Source organism: Cololabis saira, unplaced genomic scaffold (genome assembly GCF_033807715.1).
Source record: "Cololabis saira isolate AMF1-May2022 unplaced genomic scaffold, fColSai1.1 scf110, whole genome shotgun sequence".
In the NCBI taxonomy this organism is placed as follows: domain Eukaryota; kingdom Metazoa; phylum Chordata; class Actinopteri; order Beloniformes; family Belonidae; genus Cololabis; species Cololabis saira.
In genome coordinates, this window is record NW_026906274.1 from 34,216 (window position 1) to 47,431 (window position 13,216).

Below are 13,216 nucleotides of genomic sequence, written 5' to 3' on the forward strand. Positions count from 1 at the left end.
AAGTGCTCGCGTTCTGTAATTTTTATACAGACGGAGGACGACGGTATGAGAATGAGTCTTCCGATGAGCAGGCTGCAGAACATGGCCGCAGATGAAGAGGACGTTTGGATGGCAGGATTGCCGGAAAAATACATGCAGAGGCCTGATACAGGCGAGTTTCGAGACATGTGTCTGGCTGACTTCACATCCAATTACAGGGTCCTCTACGGTCAGCAACGTCAATCGGCTACTGCCATTCCCCTCCAGAACGACCACGGGTTTATCCAGAAGAGGACTTCGGGAAAACCTGCCGTCATCCGGTTTACTCGTTTCTCAGAGAAGAAACATCCGGAAAAGTATTACAGACGGGTCCTAAAACTGTACTGGCCACACAGAGAGGATGCTGATCTGAAGCCGGAACGCTACCCGACCTACGAAGCGTTTTATAAAAGTGGTCGGCGTCCGGGCCGATTGCCTGTGAAAAAGTACGTCAACTTCAATAGAAAGCGCTACGAAGGAGAGGGTAAGAAAATCGACAAAGCCCTCGAACGGTTTCGAAAGGAGGGACCCGTCCGCAACGCGTGGAATAGTTTTGCACCAGAGGTTGAGGTGGATCGTTTAGAGTGTGTCGCTCAGCGAGAAGCCATAAACCCTGGCGAGGAGGAACAGGAGCAGCTTCCAGATTTTCAGCTTCAAGGTGAGAGCAGTGGAGCCATGCCAGCAATCCAGGCGCCGGAATTGAGCCCCGACTTTGTGAGGAACATGTTTCGAAGCCTCAATGAGATGCAGGCGTCCGCCTTCTACGCCATACGCGAATGGTGTTTGAAACGCGTCTGGGGTCAGGATCCTGAACCCTTTTTTTACTTCATCTCTGGGGGAGCCGGTTGTGGCAAGTCCCATGTGATCAAGTGTGTTTATCAGGAGGCCACCAAGATTCTGCGCCAACTTCCCAGGTTTCGCAATGAAGGTGACATGTCTAAGCCTTCAGTGCTGTTGGCGGCGTTTACTGGCACCGCCGCTTTCAATATCTCTGGCAAAACACTGCACTCACTGCTGAAGCTGCCGAGAAGCCTGAAACCTCCGTATCAAGGTCTCGGAAACACACTGGACGAAGTGAGGGTAACACTGTCCAATGCGGAGATCTTGATTATTGATGAGATATCCATGGTCTCTAAGGATCTGTTTTCCTATGTCCACTGGAGATTTCAGCAGATCAGAGGAAACAGGAGACCATTTGGAGGGATGTCTGTCCTTGCAGTTGGCGACTTTTACCAACTGCCGCCCCTTGGTAAAGGCAAACCGCTATGCGTTTTTGAGGATGATGTGCTCGACCTCTGGCAAGATTTCAAGCTGGTCAATCTGACAGAGATAATGCGGCAGAAAGATGATCGCACTTTTGCCGAGCTCTTGAACAGGATTAGAACCAGGAATAAGGAGGATCCGCTCAGCGCGGATGACGAAGCTCTGCTCGCTCAGGCCGTTGTGGAGGCCGGAGATTGTCCGACAGACGCCCTTCATATCTTTGCCACCAACAAAGAGGTTGACGAGCACAACGCTGCAATTTTAACTGCCTTAAAGTTGCAAGTTGTAGAGATTCCAGCGCAAGACTTTAGAAAAGATCTGCGAACTGGAGAAATGAAACCTGCGTATGATTCCTTTAAAGGCAATAAAAGGGATTTACCTGACAACCTGCAAGCGGCTCAAGGAGCACGAGTCATGGTGATCAGGAATCTCGATATTGAGGACGGGATTGTAAATGGCACTTTTGGAACAATTGCCAACATTGTCACCACCACCGAAGACGGACTGACTGTGGTCAAGCTCATTGGACTCGAATTGGATAATCCCACGGCAGGCCAGAAATTCCGCAAGAAGATTCAAGGGGCGGAGGATAACTTGGTGTACGTGGAAAGGTTCGAGGAAAGCACGAGCATAAGGGGGATGGTTCGACGGCAGTTCCCGATGAAGCTGGCCTTCGGCTGTACAGCTCATAAAGTGCAAGGCATGACTGTGCAGTCTGCTGTGGTGTCCTTGAAGCACATTTTTGAACCCGGAATGGCCTATGTCGCCCTGAGCCGGACGACCTCACTTCAAGGACTATGGATCAGAGACTTTGAAGAAAAGAAGATCTATGCGAATCCTAAAATCACCACATCAATGGAGACTATGAGTCACGCCTCATTCGAGAGTGCAAGACCGCTTTTGCACTTTGTCAAGACCGCAGACCACACTGGTCCAACTTTGACAATAGTCCATCACAATTGTCAAGGACTTCCGTCGCACATGGAGGACATCAGGTCCCACCATGAATTCAGACTTGCTGATGTCCTGTGCATCACCGAATCCCATCTGTCGGGATCATTTGTTTCTCCAGACTTCCAGCTGGAGGGATATGAGATGTTTGCGCGCAACAGAAATGTCTCATATTCTAACAGAGCGGATATGGCTATGAAAGATGGAGGTGGAGTTGCAGTGTACTACAGGAGCTGTCTACAAGCAGAGGCCCGACGGTACATTCAAAATGTGCCCGACCTTGAATTCGCCGTCGTCAAGGTTGAGGGTCCTGTCAGAGCATTGATAGCCACTGTGTACAGACCACCAAATATCCAACTTGACGTGTTTCTTGCAAACATGCAAAGCCTCTTGGACACTTTAGAGATGATGGGTTGCCAGCCTGTAGTGGTTTGTGGAGACTTCAATGAAGACTTGCTCTCCAAAGGGAAGAAAGCCATATGGGAGTTGTTTCGGTCCAGAGGCTATAGCCAGCTTGTTTCCGCTGCAACGACCGAAAAGCGGACACTGATTGATCATATTTACATATCGCAACCACAATGTTGCCTTCAATCAGGTGTGCTGCAATCGTATCACAGTTATCACGATCCGGTGTACTGTGTTTTGACTTCGCCAGAAGCGGGAGGCTTGTCTTCTGAGTGAAGTGGTTTTGCTTTAGTGGTGTTGTGTCTGGATGCCTGTGGGGAATGTGGCCTCGGATCCAAGTCATCTGTGAAGTACTCTTTGGCAGAGTTCACAGCTTGTTGTTGATGGTGGTTGGGGTTGAGCAAGATGGCCTGTTGTTGTTGTTAGGGTAGTTGTTGTTAGGGTAGTTCTTGTGGTTCATTGTGTTATTTTCTTTTGGTATCTGGATGCTTATGGTGAATATGGCCTGGGGTCCAACTCATGGTGGTTTTGGGTTGAGAAAGGTTTCCTCTTGTGGTCTTTTATTGTGGAAAAGAGCCCTTGTAGGTATGTTGTTTAATTCGGAAAAGGTGCCCAGCCCAGATGAAATGGTAGGTATTCGGTAGGTATACGGTAAGTATTTTCATCCACATCCTTGTCATTCCCTCCCCTTCTCTCTTCCTTCCCCACCTTTCCCTCTCTAGCACCCCCTCTCTGTTTATCTGTTTTTGTGTATGTCTGTCATCTGTGTTTGTCTGCGTGTGCGTCTGTCTGCGCGTGTGTGTGTGTGTGTGTGTGTGTGTGTGCGCGTGTGTGTGCGTCTGTGTGTGTGTGTTAGCACACACTGCTGTGTGCTAACACAGGGTATGTGTGAAGCGTCTAGTGCAGTAGTGTGGTGCTTGGAGCTAGTGCATGTTGCTGCATTGTGCTGCTCTCTGCTCACTGCTTCTGCCGCTGGCTAGCCTTCTGAATGGAGGGTGAAAAAAAGAAGTTGACTTAGTTAGCTTCCTCCTGCCAGTACAAAGCCTCTCCACTACCAAGACTCCTGCAGTGCCTCCCCGGGGCCACACACGGAAACTGGGTACCTCACGGTCCCAGGCTAAACTGCAGGGGATCTCGGAGCAGCAGCGGGCCCCAGAGACACGGCGTCAGGGCCACCACTGTGTGGATAAACCCTGGTGCCTGTCAACCGCTGTCCCAGCTATGGGTGAATAGTCCCCCTGCAGGTGTAATATTGTCAGTTGTACTTACAGAGCCACTGAGGATGCAGGCAAGGTGCACTTACAGACAGAGGTGAGTATACTGTTAGATGTTAGTTTGATTTGACTTTTCAATGCTCACATTTCTTTGAAGTTTTTTAATCTTATGTTAAAAAAACTTTTCAACACACATGTATAAAGTTGTTTTCATTCTCCTTTGGTGTACAGCCAGGATCAGGCATACCTGGGCTGGCTACAGGAAGGGTCCAGGAGCAGCAGGAGCCAGTAGAGCCATGGATGACCTGCGGTTGGTCATGGGAAGAGCTGCAGCAATGTAGCAGCACTCTGCTGCATCAGCGAGACTTCCTAGACGGTCCAACATGTGTCCAAGGGGCCACAGCAGCAGTTCAATGTGTCTCAGGCAGGTGCTCATCAGCCAGATGCTCTGCCAATGTATGCAGCTTTCTTCTTGATGATTCACTTGCTTTGAAAACTACAACTTATTGATTATTTCTTTGTTTCCAAATCAGGGCTACAACAGATCCAGGTAGCAGACCAAGTGACAACAGCAGCTCTGGAGACAACTCTATTGATGCAGCAACCACACAGACGTAAGATTTTCTATTGTCCTGGTGTGTGAGCAATTGTAAGGCTAATTTGTATACTGAATTTAAATTCAGAAATAACTATGATGTATGTTGTGCTGATATCTCTGCTTTTGTGTATTCAGGAAAGAGGAAGATGACCACTGCTCTGCACTGTCCAAAGACATTCTGCTGCCACATGAATGCCCATCAGACAGAGGGATCCTCACTGGTTTTGATGTGGACCTTTGACCTCTGTGAGTCTCAATCCTTGTAAAGGACTCAGGACTTATTTTGTCCTCACATCTGTTGTGAATGGAAGTCTATTGTCCATATTTGCAACTTTAATTGTCACAATAACAGTTCAGTTTTTGATATTTTAATGAGAGGCTCTTGGTCTGACAAATCATGGTAGATTGACCCAGACTTCTCTATTCTTTTGTTCTGCATTGTAAGGCTTCAATTCTCTCAAAATTTAATTCTCGACATGTTTTTATGATCATACACTTAACTGCATTATATTGTTGTATCTTTATGTTCTTAATGAATGTTGTCCACATGATTATTACTTACCTTTTGATGATCTAAATTACAATTGTATTATTAGCACAATGATCTTGTCTGCACCCATACAATTTTGAATGCATCTGTAATTTCATTCTTGCATAATTTTTATATTTTTGAAATATTATCTTAAGCTTAATTCACTTCAAGATTAATATTGTGTAAAACCATATACTACTTAAAGACATATGTAAAATGTTATGCAGAACAATTTACTTGAATCAGAGTTGTTTACTTTGTTGAATATTTGACATTTAATAAACAACATGTTTGTACAGTACTGGTTTTGTCCTGGTGTTCCATATAATAGAGGTGTTATTGATGATTATTATATCATTTAATTTCTAAATGTATTGGATTAACTGTTGTTTGACCATATGATTATCATCTGGGCAAATGGATACAGACACACGCACATGTGCAATGATGTCATCGCTCACTTCAAGCTCCAAGCCTTCAAGATTTTTCCACTTTCTTCCATACATTATCATCATACTCCCACAGTTTTTACTCTACATGCAGAGTACATGCATAGACTCACTCATTCAGTCACTCAAACACAGACACACACTCACTAGCTCTACTCTCTCTGACACACACACACACACACACACACACACACACACACACACACACCCATAGGTGTGCATGAACTCTTCAGGGAAACACACACACAATCCTCAGAAAACGAAAGGTGGATGTCCTGAAGCAAGGCCGGAAGCTGAAGTGCTCTAGTGTATATCTAAATGATCACCTGACGAGGAGAAACGCCTACATTGCCCGCCAAGCACGTGTTCTGAGGAAGGATAACAAAATACAAGCCACCTGGACTGCCACCTGTAAGATCTACATTAAGCTTAATGGAAACCCAGAGGTTGCAAATACACTGCTTATCCATGAACTTTCAGAGCTGGATCAATATGTCTGATGAATGTGATGATGATTTAACAACTTGAGGTATGTGATAAGATGACTGGTATAAACAAACTACCCTCAGGCTTAGTCCTTGCACATATTAACATGTAGTTTGAGGAATAAAATCCAAGACCTTTCTTTATTTTTGCAATTGAACAATATAGATATTCTTGCAATTTCTGAAACCTCCTGGACAGTTTTATAAACAATTCAGAAGTTTCTATAAGTGGCTATTCAATTTATAGACATGATAGAAATAGGTTTGGAGGTGTGGCCATTCTAATACATGACCATTATCCTGTTAAATTGAGACATGACTTGATGGTTGATGATGTTGAAATGTTATGGCTGCAGGTACATCTCCCCTATTTAAAACCAATACTTGTTGGATGTTGTTACAGGCCACCTAGTGTCAGGATAGAATATTTAAATGCATTATGTAATATGCTAGATAAAGTGACTGAAGAAAACGGAGAGATGTACTGGATGGGTGATCTGAACATTGATTGGCTATCTGATGAGTGTGCTCTCAAGAACAAGCTTAAATATATGACTGATATGTGTGGTTTATCCCAATTAATTTATCAACCTACAAGAATTTCTATTAACACTGCTAGATCTCCAACATCAAAATGTATCCATCATATTTTCACTAATACCCCTGATATGTGCTCCACACCTGTTTTTGTACCAGTTTAGTGACCATAACTGTGTGGCTGTCTCCAGGAGAAAAAAGCGTCCTAAAGCCTGTCCCAATATTATGGTAAAAAGAACTTATAAGATATTCAATGAGGATAATTTTCTCACTGAGCTGGATAACATTAAGTATGTGCTATTGAGAGTTGTTAACAGTCATGCTCAGTTAAAAAAGTTTACAGTTAAAGCCAAAAGTGCTCCTTGGATTGATTCTGAATTAAAGAGTTTAATGGCTCAAAGGACTAAGAAGGTTGCTGTTCTCTCGGGTTCTCTTGTGGACAGAAAACTTTATTGTATACAAAGGCATCATGTGACCAAAGTGAACAGAGTCAAAAAGAAAAAACTTCTATCAGAAAAGAATTTCTGACAGCGGTACGGACAGTAAGAAATTATGGAATGTACTTAATGAAATTATGGGGAAAAAATCTACCTGTACCTCTTTTGTTGAACTGAATGGAGTTTATTTAAATAAGCCAACTCAGATTGCAAATTATTTCAAGGATTATTTTGTTAACAAGGGTTCTAAACTCAGAGAGAAAATGCATTGTACTGTTGATACTAACTCAGATGAGCTGATAAAAAAATTAATTATGAAAAACAAGTTATGTCATTTTGAATGTCATCTGGTCAGTGTTTTGCGGGTGGAATTGCTGCTGAAATCTTTGACTGTTGGTGGGTCTGCTGGAATGGACAACTTGGACAATAGGCTATTGAGATCATCTGCTGCGGTAATTTCGAAGCTTCTCTGTCACATGTTCAACAGGTGTCTGATTAGTGGTGTGTGTCCTAAACTTTGGAAGGAGGGTTAGATCATTCCTTTACCCAAATATACAAAATCAACTTTCTGCGGTCCAAATAGTAGGCCTATAAGTATTTTACCTGTTCTCAGTAAATTATTGGAGATGATAGTATTCAAGCAAGTACAAGATTACTTTTCTTACAATGATTTAACAACAATGTTCCAACATGCTTATAGGTCTGGCCACTCCAACTGCACTGCAATGACACAGATGTCCAATAACTGGTTAACATCAATTGATGACTCGATGCTTGTGGGAACAGCATTGCTTGACTTCAGTGCTGCCTTTGATGTGATTGAGCATGACATTTTAATTTCTAAACTCATTAATTATGGTTTTAATTTTTCTGCAATTCAATGGTTTAAGAGCTATCTGTCTGAAAGGTCACAAAAAGTTTATTTTAAAAGGTGCCTTATCGCATAGTAAGTCATTGGACTGTGGAGTCCCCCAGGGTAGCTGCCAAATCGCGATCATCCGGCAGTAGTCCGTGGCACTTCAAAATTTCCCGGGAATTTTGGTCTAGTTAGTGCCACGGCTGCGCCACGTGGCACGCCTCCTCCATTGAGCTGCGCAAGCTCAATGGAGGAGGAGTGCCTCGTGCGCAGCACGAGGCACTCATACTATTGCTCAGGCTTATTATTAGTGCCACGGCTGCGCCACGTGGCACGCCTCCTCCATTGAGCTGCGCAAGCTCAATGGAGGAGGAGTGCCTCGTGCGCAGCACGAGGCACTCATACTATTGCTCAGGCTTATTATTAGTGCCACGGCTGCGCCACGTGGCACGCCTCCTCCATTGAGCTGCGCAAGCTCAATGGAGGAGGAGTGCCTCGTGCGCAGCACGAGGCACTCATACTATTGCTCAGGCTTATTATTATTTATATATTCTTCCGTAAAAACTTTGTCCGGCTACTCCTCCTACAGCTTTGAGAAAACGCGAAAAGTAAAAACGTAGAAACGTGCGCCTTAATCGGGAATCGATGGGTATGACTTTTATTAGCGATTGGCGTGCACGTTTTTGCGCAACGTGCACAAACGTGCGCTTTTTGCCCCATCCGGAACGCATTGCGTGAACTTTGGGGCCTCACCACTCGCACACCGTTACTCGAAAAATTATGAACCGATTTAGAAAGTTGTAGGCCCTGAATTTAACTACAGTCCTGTGGATTTTCAGAACGATGGCACGAATAGTTTTTGCACGAAGTGCAAAAACATTTCCAAATTTCCAAACTAATGGGGAAGATTTTCCCATGCATTTCAATGGCGCCATTATAAGCGGATGGGAAAATGTTGAGAAAAAAAAGACAAAATTCACCTTTTTTCCGAGTCACGTATCTTTCTCATACTTGCACGTAGAAACGTCATTCAAACTTCAAAACGGAGGAAAACTTCTCTTCTCTCTCTAAACCCCGGACTGTTTTTTCCTAAAATGTACACTTTTCAAGATATGAGCCCTCAAGCGAGGTCTGGAAATCACTTTTTTTCAAATCTAGAGCACGGGAGTCAGTTTGCTAGAGTGTAGTTACACTGAAAAAAAAACATGATTTCTTATTTGTAACTCGAGCTCACGGCCAAACCGTAAAAGGTAGACAGATAATTTTTGGTCAGAATATTGACATAGGTGTTGTGATTCATAAAATGTGACTTTGACAGGCGTGGTGTGCACAAAATTTTAACGGGGGAGCCAACAGACGCGCCAATTCCTGTCTCTCTCTTCATTGACTCCCATGTTAAATGAAGTTTTCTTAAAAAAAATCTCATTTTTGTTTTCGAATTGCCATTACTAACACATTTTAAGGAATATCTGTATGAAAATAACATTAAGATAATCTGGTAGGTTCTCCGTTTCTCAAAATGTTTTCGTTTTTCTGCTAAGAGCTACGGTTTGAGCGCAAAGTGGAGTGATTTCAGGTTTGTCACAACCGAAAATCCAGCTGAGTCATTCCCGCTCCCTCTGTATCAGGTTCTTGTTGCCCCTAGCAACCAGAGCTCAGCTGTTGACTGATTAGACTGACCCAGAACTGGTCACATGACTCACTCAGTACAGAATTCATAGTATAACCTGGAAAATGGAGAAATCTGAACCCTGACCTTTTAACCTTAGATGAACACACACACACACACACACACACACACACACACACACACACACACACACACACACACACACACACACACACACACACACACACACACACGATAGGTGTTATTATGGGATGGCAGGTGTTTTTATAGGATATTAGTGTTATTATGGGATGTCAGGTGTTTTTATAGGATGTTAGTGTTATTATGGGATGTCAGGTGTTTTTATAGGATGTTAGTGTTATTATGGGATGGCAGGTGTTTTTATAGGATATTAGTGTTATTATGGGATGTCAGGTGTTTTTATAGGATGTTAGTGTTATTATGGGATGGTAGGTGTTTATTATGGGATGGTAGTGTTATTGGTGTTAGCGGTCCCGTTAGCGGTTCTGTTAGCGATCCCGTTAGCGGTCCCGTTAGCGGTCCAGTTAGCGATCCCGTTAGCGGTCCAGTTAGCGACCCCGTTAGCGGTCCCGTTAGCAATCCCGTTAGCGGTTGTTAGCGATCCCGTTAGCGATCCCCGTTAGCGGCTTGGTTAGCGATCCCGTTAGCGGCTCGGTTAGCGGTCCCGTTAGCGGTTCAGTTAGCGATTCCGTTAGCGGTCCCATTAGCGGTCCCGTTAGCGGTCCAGTTAGCGATCCCGTTAGCGGTCCAGTTAGCGACCCCGTTAGCGGTTCCGCTAGCGGTTGTTAGCGATCCCGTTAGCGGTCCCGTTAGCGGTTCAGTTAGCGATTCCGTTAGCGATCCCGTTAGCGGTCCCGTTAGCGGTCCAGTTAGCGATCCCGTTAGCGGTCCAGTTAGCGACCCCGTTAGCGGTCCCGTAAGCGGTTCTGATAGCGGTTGTTAGCGATCCCGTTAGCGGTCCCGTTAGCGGTTCTGTTAGCGGTTCTGTTAGCGGTCCTGTTAGCGGTTCCGTTAGCGGTTGTTAGCGGTCCCGTTAGCGATCCCATTAGCGGCTCGGTTAGCAATCCCGTTAGCGGCTCGGTTAGCGGTCCCGTTAGCGGTTCAGTTAGCGATTCCGTTAGCGATCCCGTTAGCGGTACCGTTAGCGGTCCAGTTAGCGATCCCGTTAGCGGTCCAGTTAGCGACCCCGTTAGCGGTCCCGTTAGCGGTTCCGTTAGCGGTCCCGTTAGCGGTTCCGTTAGCGGTTGTTAGCGGCTCGGTTAGCGATCCCGTTAGCGGCTCGGTTAGCGGTCCCGTTAGCGGTCCCGTTAGCGATCCCGTTAGCGGTCCCGTTAGCGGTCCAGTTAGCGATCCCGTTAGCGGTCCAGTTAGCGACCCCGTTAGCGGTCCCGTAAGCGGTTCTGCTAGCGGTTGTTAGCGATCCCGTTAGCGGTCCCGTTAGCGGTTCTGTTAGCGGTTCTGTTAGCGGTCCTGTTAGCGGTTCCGTTAGCGGTTGTTAGCGGTCCCGTTAGCGATCCCATTAGCGGCTCGGTTAGCAATCCCGTTAGCGGCTCGGTTAGCGGTCCCGTTAGCGGTTCAGTTAGCGATTCCGTTAGCGATCCCGTTAGCGGTACCGTTAGCGGTCCAGTTAGCGATCCCGTTAGCGGTCCAGTTAGCGACCCCGTTAGCGGTCCCGTTAGCGGTTCCGTTAGCGGTCCCGTTAGCGGTTCCGTTAGCGGTTGTTAGCGGCTCGGTTAGCGATCCCGTTAGCGGCTCGGTTAGCGGTCCCGTTAGCGGTCCCGTTAGCGATCCCGTTAGCGATCCCGTTAGCGGTTCAGTTAGCGGTTCTATATTTTCTGTAATAACTTTTGAATGGTTTGACATAGAGAGTCATGGGTGGTGTCATTGGAATCTGTATCGAGTCCTTGACCTTCATGGGTGCAAATAAGCCCCGCGATCATCCGGCAGTAGTCCGTGGCACTTCAAAATTTCCCGGGAATTTTGTCTAGTTATTATATATTCTTCCGTAAAAACTTTGTCCGGTAACTAGTCCCACAGCTTTGAGAAAACGCGAAAAGTAAAAACGTAGAAACGTGCGCCTTAATCGGGAATCGATGGGTATGACTTTTATTAGCGATTGGCGTGCACGTTTTTGCGCAACGTGCACAAACGTGCGCTTTTTGCCCCATCCGGAACGCATTGCGTGAACTTTGGGGCCTCACCACTCGCACACCGTTACTCGAAAAATTCTGAACCGATTTAGAAAGTTGTAGGCCCTGAATTTAACTACAATCCTGTGGATTTTCAGAACGATGGCACGAATAGTTTTTGCACGAAGTGCAAAAACATTTCCAAATTTCCAAACTAATGGGGAGATTTTCCCATGTATTTGTATGGGGCAGCATTTCACACTGTGGGTGGGAGGAGGTTAAAAAAAAAAAAAAAAAAAACTTTTTTCTGAGTCACGTATCTTTCTCATACTTGCACGTAGAAACGTCATTCAAACTTCAAAACGGAGGAAAACTTCTCTTCTCTCTCCAAACCCGAAACAGTTTTTTCCTAAAATGTCCACTTTTCAAGATATGAGCCCTCAAGCGAGGACTGGAAATCACTTTTTTTCAAATCTAGAGCACGGGAGTCAGTTTGCTAGAGTGTAGTTACACTGAAAAAAAACCATGATTTCTTATTTGTAACTCGAGGTCACGGCCAAACCGTAAAAGGTAGACAGATCATTTTTTGTCAGAATATAGACATAGGTGTTGTGATTTATAAAATGTGACTTTGACAGGCGTGGTGTGCACAAAATTTTAACGGGGGGCCCAACAGACGCGCCAATTCCTGTCTCGCTGTTCATTGACTCCCATGTTAAAAAACATTTTCTTAAAAAAAATCTCATTTTTGTTTTCGAATTGCCGTTACTAACACATTTTAAGGAATATCTGAATGAAAATAAGATTGACAGAATGTTCTGGGTTCTCTGTCTCTCACGATGTTTTCATATTTCTGCTAAGAGCTACGGTTTGACCGCAAAGTGGAGTGATTTGAGGTTTGTCACAACCGAAAATCTAGCTGTCATTCCCGCTCCCTCTGTATCAGGTTCTTGTTGCCCCTAACAACCAGATCACAGCTGTGCTGATTAGACTGACCCAGACCTGGTCACATGACACAGTCCTTATAGACTTCATGTAATATAACCTGGAAAATGGAGGAATCTGAACCCTGACCTTTGGACCTTACATGATCCCCAGTCCTGCTGGGAACAGGTTCATTGGATATATATGTATATTATTATTATTATACATATAAATATTTACATTTGTATATTATATATACAAATTAGCCCCGCCCCTTCTTCTGATTGGCCGATACGTTAAAGTCCAATATCTTTTGAATGGTTTGACATACAGAGACATGGGTGGTGTCAAATGACTAAGTATCGAGCCCCTGACCCTCATTGGTGCAAATTAGCCACACTCCTTCTTCTGATTGGCCGATACGTTATAGTCCAATATCTTTTGAATGGTTTGACATACAGAGACATGGGTGGTGTCAAATGACTAAGTATCGAGTCCCTGACCCTCATTGGTGCAAATTAGCCACGCCCCTTCTTCTGATTGGCTGATACGTTAAAGTCCAATATCTTTTGAATGGTTTGACATACAGAGACATGGGTGGTGTCAAATGACTAAGTATCGAGTCCCTGACCCTCATTGGTGCAAATTAGCCACGCCCCTTCTTCTGATTGGCCGATACGTTATAGTCCAATATCTTTTGAATGGTTTGACATACAGAGACATGGGTGGTGTCAAATGACTAAGTATCGAGTCCCTGACCCTCATTG

At 44.9% G+C, this 13,216-nt stretch overlaps 1 long non-coding RNA gene across 1 annotated transcript; it reads left to right on the forward strand.

The window, feature by feature from the left end:
• Positions 1–3,495: 3,495 nt before the first annotated feature.
• Positions 3,496–5,210, forward strand: LOC133438622 (uncharacterized). The gene is made up of 4 exons (XR_009781695.1): positions 3,496–3,948; positions 4,083–4,307; positions 4,385–4,465; positions 4,585–5,210. It is a non-coding gene; the product is annotated as an uncharacterized LOC133438622 (long non-coding RNA).
• Positions 5,211–13,216: the final 8,006 nt, after the last annotated feature.